The sequence below is a fragment of the Camelus bactrianus genome, chromosome X, assembly GCF_048773025.1.
Source record: "Camelus bactrianus isolate YW-2024 breed Bactrian camel chromosome X, ASM4877302v1, whole genome shotgun sequence".
In the NCBI taxonomy this organism is placed as follows: domain Eukaryota; kingdom Metazoa; phylum Chordata; class Mammalia; order Artiodactyla; family Camelidae; genus Camelus; species Camelus bactrianus.
Genome location: NC_133575.1, coordinates 7,147,130 through 7,160,001, shown reverse-complemented (window position 1 = coordinate 7,160,001; position 12,872 = coordinate 7,147,130).

The window sequence follows — 12,872 nt, the reverse complement described above, 5'->3', positions numbered from 1 at the left end:
TGAATGACTAGGTCATTAAACCAAGATAACAGAGACTGCTTTTGTCTTGCTTGAAAATGTACCATCAGCCCCCTGAACAATTCATGATACACGGCAGAAGATCAACACATGGAGGGTAGGTGGATGGATGGATGGGTGGGTGGACAGATGGAAGGGAGTAAATCCTGAGTACAACACCCTGGGTCCTTGTAGGAGCTCTGATCAGCTCCCTAAAAAAATAGTAGCTGGAAGTTATAACACAACCCTACAGCATATCCTTTGGAGTTTATGGTAAATATTTATTTAACAATATTAAAATGAATATAGTTCTCTTTCCGTAGCACAGTTCATCTCTTCTCAGCTAATCCTTTTCTTATCTTCATAAAGTCTCAAGTTAAGGAACCCCTCTGGCTTTGTTATAAATTGATACATAAATTGTACAAGTTCTACCTGGCTATTGAAGCAAAGATAACTATACCCAAAGTGTGAGGCAAAACACATAAGCAACAGCCATAAGGTTTATTTCTCCCTCAGGTGCTCCATTTCACATCTGCTCTTCCTAGCTCAGGGCCATCTTTGCTGTTATCTGTACCTGGAGGTCAGCACACTGTCTACGGTGAGTGGGAAATTATTACTCAAGAAAAGGACCCTAAGAGCAATAAGGAGAGTGTTTCAAATGCAATTTGATTGATCCGCATCCTCAGACAGTGGTTTCTGGCCTAATGATAAGAAACTTCTTTCTTTTCTTATTGAGTGGCAACTGAATTCTTTTTTTGCAAAACACAGTGGTATATTTATTGATTTACCACAACTGTCTAGATGCACTGAAGCTTTCTTCATGTAGCCGCATTCTTTGACCTTTGGGTGAGACACGAGGGGTAAGGCAAGGCTCCTCAAAGCTCTCTCATCCTCTGAAAGGATGAGCGACCCCCGCCCCACAACCAGCATTAACTCAGTCAATAAACCTTTAGAGCCTGCAACCTCGCAGAGGCTCTGTTCTATGCCCAGACAATGACCACCTCCTGAAAGAGCTCACGGTACAGAGAGGTAAGTGATAAGTACTTTTCATTCAAAAAACTTCTGTTAAAGAAATATTTGCCAAGGCTCAAATATGAGTGTGGGAAAGTGGCCACTGTCTGCTTCTGACCATCAGTCTTTCTCAGACCTTTTTTTTTTTTCATTTTAAAAAATGCCATCATAGCTTGTTTATTTTTTTCTCTCCTTCTCGAGAACTTAGCTGATGTCATTTTTTTTTTAATTGAAGTACCTTCAGTTATAATGTGTCAATTTCTGGTGTACAGCACAATGTCCCAGTCATGCATATAAATACATATATTTATTTTCATGTTTTTTATTAAAGGTTATTACAAGATATTGAACACGGTTCCCTGTGCTATACAGCAGAAACTTTTTTTAAATGTGTTTTTATATAAAAATAAAATATGTATATATACATATAACTGAATCACTTTTATATATAGTGGCTAACATTCATAAATCTCAAACTCCCAAATTTAGCCCTTCTCACCCCCTTTCCCTGGTAACCATAAGATTGTTTACCATGTCTGCGAGTCTGTTTTTGTTTTGTAGATGAGTTCATAGTGTCCTTTTTCTTTTTTTTTGTTTTTAGATCCCACATATGAGTGATATCATACGGTATTTTTCTTTCTCTTTCTCTCAGACCTCTTTGAAAGCCAGGTTTCCACCTTCATGACTTAAAACATAACAATGAACAACAAGGACCTACTGTAGAGCACAGAGAACTATATTCAATACCTTGTAATAACCTGTAACGAAAAAGAATATGTATATGTATGTATGACTGAATCACTATGCTGTACACCAGAAACTAACACAACATTGTAAATCAACTACACTTCAATTTAAAAAAAAAAAAGTTTTTAAAAAGGACAAAAGGAAAGTGAGGTTCCCATCACACCTAATGACAGTATCAAACATGAGTATGCATGTGGAGCAACAGGAACTCTTAGTTACTGTTGGTTAAAGTACAAACTAGCTCAAGCCCTTAGGAAGACAGCTGTCACCCAACCATTCCACTTCCAGGCATGTACTATGTTGGGAAGGTCATGCAAAAGCCTGCAAGAGATATATACAAGAACGTTCATAGCAGCATTGCTCATAATGTATCAAAAGGGGAAACAAACCAAACGTCTATCAACAGCAGAGCAGTTAATTGTGGAACGGTTATATGATGGAATGTTATACATGAATAAAGACATAACAAAGTACAACTCTAACTACACAAGTGAATCTTCAAAATGTGGCTGGGTAAGGAAAAAAGGCATAAGAATCTTAAGGTTCTATTTACATTAAGCTCCAAAATAGGCAAAACTAAACTATACTGTTCAGTTTTTAAAAAAACATGACAATGAACAAGTCCATGGGAGATTTCACAATTCCTTCTCTAACCAATCAGAACCTCACACCTCGAATCCCTCTTGTTTCAGTTATCTATTGCTGTGTAACAAGTCACTCCAAAACTTAGTGGCTTAAACCAGCAACGATATATTTTTTTCCTCCTGAGTCTGTGAGTTGACTGAGCTCAGCTGGTGATTTTTCTGATCCATTTGGCCTTGGCTGGAGTCACTCAGCTGGATTTGGCTGTCATCTGAGCTGGCTGGACGGGTCAAGAAGCCTTCACACATCTCTGGTACCTAAATGGGCTATCCATGTGGTGGTGGCCTTGGGCTTTGTCACAGCATGGGGATCTCAGGATGGTCAGATCTCTCAAATGGCAGCTGGCTTCCCAGAGAGAGGATGTTAAAGCAGCCATTCCTTTTCAGGTTTGGGCTCAGAAGTCCTAGAATGTCATAACCTTGATACTCTGTTGGGCACAGCAAGTCACAAGGCCACAGTTCAGGTATCAGCGGAGGGGAAACAGACTCTACCCTTGATGGGTAGAGCAGCATGTGTGTACAGGGAGTAGAGGAATGGATGGTGCCCATCTTCAAAGACGATCTCCCCTCCTTCCTAACAGGAAATAAATTCCCCCATTTGCCTAAGGTTGTCAAGTTATACCATCAAAAGTAAATTTCTTTTTTTTCTTTTTTTATTAAGGTATAGTTGATTAACAATATTGTGTTAGTTTCTGGTGTACAGCATAGTGATTCATTTATACATATATTCTTTTTCATTATAGGTTATTACTAGCTATTGAATGTAGTTTCTTGTGCTACACAATAGGATCTTGTTGTTTCTCTATTTTATATACAGTAGTTTGCATCTGCTAATCCCAAACTCCTAATGTATCCCACCTTTCCTCTTTGGTAACCATCAGTTTGTTTTCTACGTCTGTGAACAGCAAACTTCAATATCATGTGACAGGTTACATCACAGGTGAAAATTGGTTATCTCGTTGTCAGGAAAGAGGAAATAATCAACACACACATAACCTCTGGGGGTTCCTGGGTAGCTTGGAAGAAGGGACTATTTGAGCAGAAAACTTAGGTTTGTATTTGTTTGTTTGTTTTTGCTTCCTTGTTTAGTTTGAGTCCTAAAGGAGTCTAACCAGAAAGCTTTTCCACTTAGCCCATTCTGATACTTCAAATATTTGAGGCTGAGATCTCCATACTTTTAGTATATTTGTAATCAGTTCAAAGAGAATATAGTGTATATTTTTACAAGAATAGGGAAATTAAGTTTAGTCAGTATAGGATGGGGTGTGTTACAGTAAGAAATATCTCAAAGGTTTAACACAAGTTTACTTCTCACTTACGTCATCAACCCAGAACATGGTGAGCCCTTGCACTGCCTGAACTGTCAGCCCATCACCTCATCTCATCTCTCTCATGTCTTTCACTGCACAGTGAAGACTCCTACCCTAGACACACCCACATTCCCTCATGGCCACAGGGACTCAGTACAACTCAGTCACTCATCTTTGTTGTAATTTATGATTTAACAGGAATAGACACAAAAAGAGCTCAACTCTTTAAACTACAAAATAGCAATTAAAAGAGGGTGGGAAGGGATAAATTGGGAGTTTGAGATTTGCAGATACTAACTACTATATAGAAAACAGATAAACAACAGCTTCTACTGTAGAGCACAGGGAACTATATTCAATATCTTATAATAACCTATAATGAAGAATCTGAAAAGGAATATATATATGTACATCAATGACTGAAACATGATGCTGTGGACCAGAAATTGACACAACATTGTAAACTGACTATACTTCAATTTTTAAAAATGGAAAAAACCAGAAGTAGCAATTATATAACCCTTTGCTTGTTAAATTTAGCCAGCTACAAACATGATCATAATAGCATTTGCCTTAAATTTGCCCCTTAGGGCCATGGGAAAAGTTTTCTGACACTGCCAGTGATGCACGCTGGATTTCCAGGGCGGAGGTACCACAGAAAACCATGGTGATTTGTATTCCTATCAGATCTCAGTGATGAGAAGTCAGATGGGTGAACTACACCTTCCATTTTGTTCCCTTGAATGCAGGTCATGAGGAGTCACTCTGGGAATGTATTATGATCCTTGTATACTCAGAAAAATGAGGATTTTGCTCCTTTTTGTATGCCTGCCAGCGAAAATAATAGCAATTGCAGCTTAGTTTCTTCATACCATGTGACTTGGAATTTGGGTCTTTTACTTGGCTGGCTTCTGATGGCCCTTTATAGACTCATAATTTTATGTGCCACCTTCCCATTAAACTCACTCTCCGTTTGTAAACCCAAGGCCAGTGAAGTGCAAGCCAGGTGTTTGGAGACACATTAGACAGAGTGGTCTTGGAGGACTGATGACACTCAAGTCTAAGTTAATGACCTGTTTCCTTACTCTTCCTTAGATTTCCAGTTTATCAAGGCTAAAGCCAACCCCAAACAAAAGAGCTCCACACCCTTCCATAACGTGCTGTCGGCAGAAGGCAACTCATAGGGCAGGTCGTCTTTGGAATCCATGTGGTCCTACATCAGGGTCTGCCCAGGGTCAAGGCCTCCATGAGAAGTGACCTTGGCTGCATGGGCTTGCCCATGTGTTGCGGAGCACGCCATCTCCCTGCTCTCTGTGTTCATCTCCCTGGCTTGGTGTAGCCCACTGCCTCCTGAAAGTGCAGTCCAAGACGTGCAGCTGGTAGGACATCCAAAGCTGAAGGCATAGATTTCAAATCCAGGTCTGCCTTTTCTTTCTAGGGCCAGTGTCACCTTTATGAGCCACTTCCAATCCCCTTGCCCTCTGCCCTTACTCTGGCCACTGCTCCCGAGATCAATTTCGTGCAGGCTCTGACCAGCCTCACGGGGGTACAGCCTGACAGTATGGGCCACCCTAGCACTTTTCTTTGAGGCTGCAGCGAGTTCACTTTCTACCCAGAGGCTTCTCTCTGGTAGGATAGCCGTGGAACCTGCTCAGCACTCGCAGATGCCACCCATCAACGTGGGAGGAGGAAACAGCCAGGGGCCACGCATGATGAATGAGACAGACAGCCGATGAATCAATGCTTCCCCCTTCTGTCTCCAGGAAGGACAGTCCTGAGATGTGCTCAAAGGCTCTCCTAAAGACCCTACAGCTCAAGCTCCAGTTTCCTATCCTGCCAGGCAAGTTCAAGTGTTTGGGCATCTTTTGCTTAGGTCCCCAGCGTTCCCTTTCCAATACTGCTCCCAAATAAACCAGAAGGACACTAGCCTTTGTTTTATGTTCTTTTATAGAGGAACCCAGTCTATAATAGATAACACTATTTGAGCACCTGGATCCAGCTGTTCCTGAAACCACTCCCTTGGAAATCCCAATTCCTTGAGCCAATAAAATTACAAAGTTTCTATTTTTTTCTTTCTTTGTTTTGCATGTTTGTGTGTGTATGTGTGTATTTAAGCTACTTTAAGTTGAGCCCTTGATTTGCAACCCAAAAAGAACTCACTCCCACAGTCCTATTCTCATCTAAGACACTCAGGACCCCCACTATATCACCATCACGCTGCCAGTCAGTGCCAGGAAGATGGAGTGTCATCAACGACTCCTTTCCATCCATCTCCTCCCACATACAACCAGACACCAAATCTTGCAACCTTCCAGTGTTTTGAATCTAAAACGTGTCTCTTATAGACAGCGTGTTGTTTTGAAATGCTGGGGAGGTGGGGATCTCCAGCTGTACCCAATCAGGAAGTGAACAAGGTCAATCTGGAGTTCTGGAGATAGGTCAAGGCCAGATACTGGCGGGAGATGGTCAAAACCAGGAGCCTGGATGAGGTCACTCAGAGAGCTTGGTAGACAGGAAGCCAAGGCTGGAGCCTGCAAGCCCTTTTTACAGGCTAGAGGAGAACAGGCCTTGCTGTTACTTTGCCCAACATTACAGGCATGTTAGTGTCGAGCTTCCCTCCAAGATATTTCCCTTGTCAGCACCAATCAGATCACCAAAGACTACTGACTGAGGCAGGAGTGCGGCTTCGGGGGCTGAGAACTAATTTCTGCCCTCTTTTCTAGGCTACAACCTCTCATTTGTTATCTTCGATTTCCCGTTCTGCCGTTAAAAACCTCTCCGTTTCTGGTGGTGGCAGATTCCTTCTACCATCGAGCGGCAAGCCTGAAATTTACTTAGTTTTGAATGTGTGCCCAATTAAAGGACTCAGGAAAGGTCCCCAGGCTTTGCAATCATGCTCAAAATGCAGCAAGAGGAATTTAAAAGGGGACGGGGAAAGAGCTGACATTCCAAAACCTGACTGAACTTGGCTGAGAGAGGCTTGGGAAGTGCGCATCGCAAGGAGAATACAGTATGAGGTTAGCTGAATAAAATAGGAGGTGACAGCTGATTGTTGAGAAGGCATCTTAATGAAGTTTCTAAGCGGGGAAAGAATACTTGCTGACAGACAGCGGTCGCTACTATGATCACAGACAATTTTCTGGGGCTTTAACCAGGAAGACATTTTCTCTTAACCAACGCGTCCACATTGCAAGTGCCAGGCGGTTGGCGCACGAGCACACAGTTAAGAATGACATTTGAAACTTCAGCTGACAGAGTTCTCTGCTCCTTTATTCTTTCCAAACTGTCCTGCTTCTAATATTTGCCTTTGAGGACTGTCTAGTAAAAGACAAGATCAATTCACTGCTCACCATGCCTAAAACATTAGTTGCCTAAATTAAACGACAGATCATAAGACCAAATAGAATCCGAGCCCTGGCGCCTGCATTTGTGCAGGAAGATGTACTTTAATAAGATGGCTGAGGGCGTAGGAGAGGTGAAGCTTCACTTCAAAATGCAAAAGACAAAAACATTCCATTCACCGCCCTGATTGTGGGGGTCTCCCAGGCCGCACACTCATTTGTGAAGAGAGGTTTTGTAGCCCCCATTTTCCAGAGGCTCCCTGTATTATCTATAAAAACCTGTGAACTAGGTTAGCACAGGGATGTCAGGTGGTCCCCACTGCTTTCAACATCATGATTTTACAAATGACGTACACAGCTTGTCAGCCAAAAAAGGACTCATTAAGTATCTGCCATAAGGTCAGACCAGGGACTGGCAAACTATGGCCCACGGGCCAAATCCAGCCCCCTCACCCCGCCCCCCACACAACCCTGTGTTGTGCAGCCCGCAGACGGGGCTGGAGCAACCAGGAGACCAGCCAGGGCGTCACCCTCCACCCCAAGTCCCACCTCTGTGCCCAGAACCTGCCTCTGGAGCCAGTGACCACTGCTCAGGGCCCATACTGGTCACCAACTACACACTGGGCTCTCTGCTGTGACCATCTGCTGGGCAGTGAACAGCCCGGGCCCTCCAGGCAGCCACCCAAGTTGAGACAACTCAGCCCTTCAGGAGGAGGAGTGTGGTGGGACTGGGGGTCACTGAGGCAGAGAGTGAAACTGATCAAGGTGGCATGCCCCCCTCCTCACCCCGAACTCTGCTCCCCACCCCCACCACCACCATCCTCACCCTATCCAGCACCAGGCCCCAACCCTAGGGTGGGCCATTTTGCTGTAGGAAGTCTCCAGCAGGTGGCAACTTGGCACAAACTTGCCCACCACCCAAGACCTGAGCAAATGGCATGGTGGAACTCGCTCTTGTTCTATCAGAACCTACAGAATGTGCTCTGCTTTGCTTGACCTGCAAAATCAGGAAGATTTGCTATCCCTCTGCAGAAAAAGTTTAAGATCCCTGGTATCTATTTTCAGAAAGTATTTTCCCCAAGAGATGAATCATGAAAGTAAGGAAGGGGGTGGAGAAGAGAGGCACAAAGTGACTGGATAAAGAAGATGTGGTATATTTACACAATAGAATACTATTCAGCCATAAAAAAGAATAAAATAATGCCATCTGCAGCAACATGGATGGAACTAGAGATTGTGATTCGAAGTGAAGTAAGCCAGAAAGAGAAAGAAAAATACCGTATGATATCACTTACACGTGGAATCTTAAAAGAAAAAAGAAAAAAAAGGACACTATGGACTCATCTACAAAACAGAACCAGACTTGCAGACATAGTAAACAATCTTATGGTTACCGGGGAAAGAGGGTGGGAAGGGATAAATTTGGGAGTTTAAGATTAGCAAATGTTAGCCACTATATGTAAAAATACATTTTTAAAAGTTTCTTCTATAGAGCACAGGGAACTATATTCAATATCTTGTAATAACCTTTAATGAAAAAGAATATGAAAATGAATATATGTATGTATATGCATGACTGGGACATTGTGCTGTACACCAGACATTGACACATTGTAACTGATTGTACTTCAATAATAAAAAAAGACACAGAAACCTAAATGTCCATCAACAGGTGAATGGATAAAGAAGATGTGGTATACACACAAACACACACACACACACACACACACACACACACACAATGGAATACTACACAGCCATAAAAAAGTAATAAAATAATGTCATTTGCAGCAACATGAATGGACCTGGAGATCATCATTCTAAGTGAAGTAAGCCATAAAGAGAAAGAAAAATACCAGGATATTGCTTATATGTGGAATCTAAAAAAGAGACACAAATGAACTTATTTACAAAATAGGAACAGACTCACAGACATAGAAAACAAACTTGTGGTTACCAGGGGGAAAAGGGGGTGAGAAGGGATAAATTGGCAGTTTGAGATTTGCAGATACTAACAACTGTATATAAAATAGATAAACAAGTCTCTACTGTGTAACACTGAGAACTCTATTCAATATCTTACAGTAACCTATAATGAAAAAGAATATATGTATGTACATGCACTACTGAAACATTATGCTGCACACCAGAAATTGACACAACACTGTAAACTGACTATACTCCAATAAAAAAGAAAGCAAATTAAGAAAAAAACCAGATAAGGTCACTCCTCTTTAACACTCAGAAGACAAATAGATGATCAGATAAAATACTACCTCTGGTAACTCATGATTCAAATACATGCCAACTTCCCTACCTACCCGTCTACCTACATATATACATAAAAGCACTATTTTAATCTTCGTGCTTCAGCCATCAAGGTTCACATATGAGTATGGACAAGCAATAAAAAATACATACCTGAATGAATTAAAGTTATATTAAAATTAAAATTTTAATTATCAATAAAAACCTTTCCACAAACAACAAGAGGGGGACAGTACCACTGCTGGTTACAAGTGTGGGCTCGAGAATCAGGCCACCTGATTCAAGCACATTCTTGAATTAGCCAGCCAATTTGGTGAGAATATAAGGCTATTGGTGCTTGGAAGGCACTACCCCAGGCGTGAAGCTGCAAAACCTTAGGATTCCAAGTGGCCACGAACAGTGTGTGTTTGGGCAGAGAAGTTTCAATTATCAGGATAAGGGATTATCCACTAATAGTTCAGGTAATCAAAAGCAACAGTTAATCCAAAAATAACTGGACCACCACCAGCAGCCCTCATCACCAGCAGATACTGTCTGGGCCATGGCTAACCTACCTGTGTGCCGGCTCGGGGTCTCCGCTCCGAGAAGCCCCAGCCAATGAGCAGACTTACGCCAACCCTGACTTTGATTTGATCACAGTTAACCCACAAAGCTAATTCCCCAAACTAACTGAAAATAGACTGCCAAACATCACAATTAGGTTGAATCTCCAAAAGGCAAGTTAAAATATGAATTAGTTTTCTCTTGCTGTTGTAACAAATTACCACAAATTTAGTGGCTTAAAACAACACAAATTTAGTATCTTAAAGTTCTGGAGGGCAGAAGTCCAAACGGGTCTTATGGGCTAAAGTCAAGATGTCAGCAGAGCTGCATTCCTTCTGGAGGCTCCGGGGAGAAACCACTCATCTTTTCCAGCTTCCAGGGCTGCCCACACTCCTTGGCTTCTCGCCCTGCTTAACTCCAGTCTGCTGCCATCATCCCATCTCCCTCTCTGACTCTGACACTCTGGTCTTCCTCTTACAAAAACCTTTATAAGCCCACTCCAATAATCAAGGATCGTCTCTGCATCTCAAGATCCTTAACTGAATCACACATGTAAAGTCCCTTTTGCCATGTAGGGTAAAATATTCATAGGTTCCAGGAATTAGGATGTGGACATCTTTGGAGGGGGCAATATTTTTAGAAAGAAATTTTATTTTATTTTTTATTGAAGTATAGTCAGTTTACAATGGCGTGTCAATTCCTAGTGTACAGCATGTTTCAGTCATACATATACATACATATATTCATTTTCATATTCTTTTTCATTATAGGTTACTACAAGATACTGAATATAGTTCTCTGTGCTATAGTGTAGAAACTTCTTGTTCTATTTTATATATAGCAGTATTTTCAAATCTTGAACTCCCAATTTATCCTTTCCCATCCCCTTCCCCCACCCTGGTAACCACAAGTCAGTTTTTTATGTCTGTGAGTCTATTTCTGTTTTGTAAATAAGTTCCTTTGTGTCTTTTTTTTTTTTTTTGATTCCACATATGAATGATATCATATGGTATTTTTCTCTTTCTGGCTTACTAAGAATGACAATCTCCAGGTCCATCCATGTTGCTGCAAATGGCATTTTTCATTCTTTTTTATGTCTGAGTAGTATTCCATTGTATAAATATACCACAACTTCTTTACCCAGTCATCTCTCAATGGACTTTTAGGTTGTTTCCATGTCTTGACTATTGTAAATAGTGCTGCTATGAACATTGGGGTGCACGTGTCTTTTTGAATTAGAGTTCTGGGGGTCAATTTTTGTATCTAACACAGTGCAGAAATTCTAATGAAATATACATCTAATCCAAGACGGCTATAATCATGTTAGATTGTAAGAGAAGAACCCTCCAGTCCTGTCGTTTTTAAGATTGTGATTCAAATCATTCTTCTTATACATGAATGCACTGAAGGGATCTAATGCATACAGAGGTCAGGCCGCATATATGATCAAAGTTGCGGTCAAGGGCTGCCAAGAGAATATATGTGAGATCCAGACTGAGAGGTCAGAATAAGGGAGTCAGTTGACCTCTGATAAAGCAAAGAGAAAGGAGATTCTCAGGGGCCAGTTAGTGAAAGAACAGAGACTATCTGGCTGTCTGGATAGCTTATGGGCATCCTAGACACACAGGGATGCACCAGCCAATAACAGCAGAGAGCTGACAGATAGAAACCCCAGCCCTTGTCCCTATGGGGTGAAAGCTCTGAGATGCGTGTTCTGCAGTGTCTCCCATGTCTCCAATTGCCCACAGAGGCAACCTGCTGGATAACATACCCTTTGTTGGCTGTCTTTCCCCCTCTGACTCACTTCTTCCCACTTCCTATGCTATTTCCGGGATCACCTTCCAAACAAATGACTTGCACCTGAATACTCATCTCAGGGTCTGCTGTTGGGAGAATCCAGACTGAGACAGCCCCCTCTATACTGGCCTCAGCCTCCCTCGCAGGAGCACAAAGAGAATAAGACACATTCCCCAGTGCCTGTCATTACGGAATGCTTGATGGTGAGGGCAGGAACACTGTGCTTCAGAAGACACCCACTGGCCAGGTGGACCAGTGACAACTGGACAAGGCAGGGGAAGCAAAGGAAGTTGAAGATCTGAAATTTCTAAAGCAACCCAAGACACAAAAATGTATCCCTCAACTCAAATACCCTTATTTTCAAAAGGCAAAGATTAGACTGTTCGCTCCCCTTCCCTGTATGCTCCATCTAATCCTGGGTGTCAGATTTAATACTTTCATGATGTCTCTTCTGTTTACATTATTCAAACCTGATCATGATTCACAGCCACAAACACTTTCTGAGTTGTACACATATACAATGCACTAGGTTATGAGGCTTTGGGATGAGACAAAGAGGAAAAAGATACATTCCCAGTCAGTTGTGTTCTGGTAAATGTTCTCCAAAGCACCCCCCACCAAAAAAAAAAAAAAGGCCTGATTTCTATGGTGTAATATTCCCACCATGGTTGATTTCAAGCTAGGAATGCAACATTGATCTGCTGGGAAAACTCCAACAAATTTAACCATCAGTCTTGAGTGATGTACATGCTGACTTCATCACATCACTGCCCACCCTTCTCAGAATTTACACTGGTAATAATTGCATAGTCTAGGTAGACTATCTGCCTTAACAGAGTGACAGCTAAGTGGAAAATGACCGTATACCACAGAGCTTTGTTTCTTAGTCATGTGCCAGTGCTGGGCAGGTAAACAGGAAGCTAGAAGTCCTCTTCCACAGTCATTCAGAGGCTTCCAAAGTCACCCCGGGTCATCTCCATTCCATCCCGGCAGAATGGAAGATCACAGAGAATTGCACATGTGAAGTTTTATGAGCCCCACCTCTGCTTACACTCCATTGGCTAGAACTAGTACATGGCCACGCCTAACTACAAGGGATGCTAGGAAATGTAGTCTAGCTGTGTGCCCAGGAAGAAAAGAGAACACGGATTTGGTGAGCCTCAGCCGCCCCTGGGACAATTACATTTTTGAGCATTCGGGCTGTGTCAAGTACTGTG